Here is a 292-nt window from a genome sequence, read left to right on the forward strand (position 1 = left end):
CTTGGTCATGTTGTGCTCCCCTTGGTCATGTTGTGCTCCCCTTGGTCATGTTGTGCTCCCCTTGGTCATGAGGTGCTCTCCCACGGTTGTTCTGCTAACTGGAAATTCATCATTTTATTCGGCTCCAAGCTACATTATGTTGATGAAAATATAAGTTCCTATTTTCATAATACTAGTTTCATTATTACCCCGAGCATTCAACTGGACGAGGATACGTATACGATACGCTACGAGCATATCGCGTAAATCTGAAAGTATGATCTAATTCTCCGTAGATTTATCTGTATTTTCA

This window comes from Hyalella azteca, unplaced genomic scaffold (genome assembly GCF_000764305.2).
Source record: "Hyalella azteca isolate HAZT.00-mixed unplaced genomic scaffold, Hazt_2.0.2 contig2676, whole genome shotgun sequence".
Lineage (NCBI taxonomy): Eukaryota > Metazoa > Arthropoda > Malacostraca > Amphipoda > Hyalellidae > Hyalella > Hyalella azteca.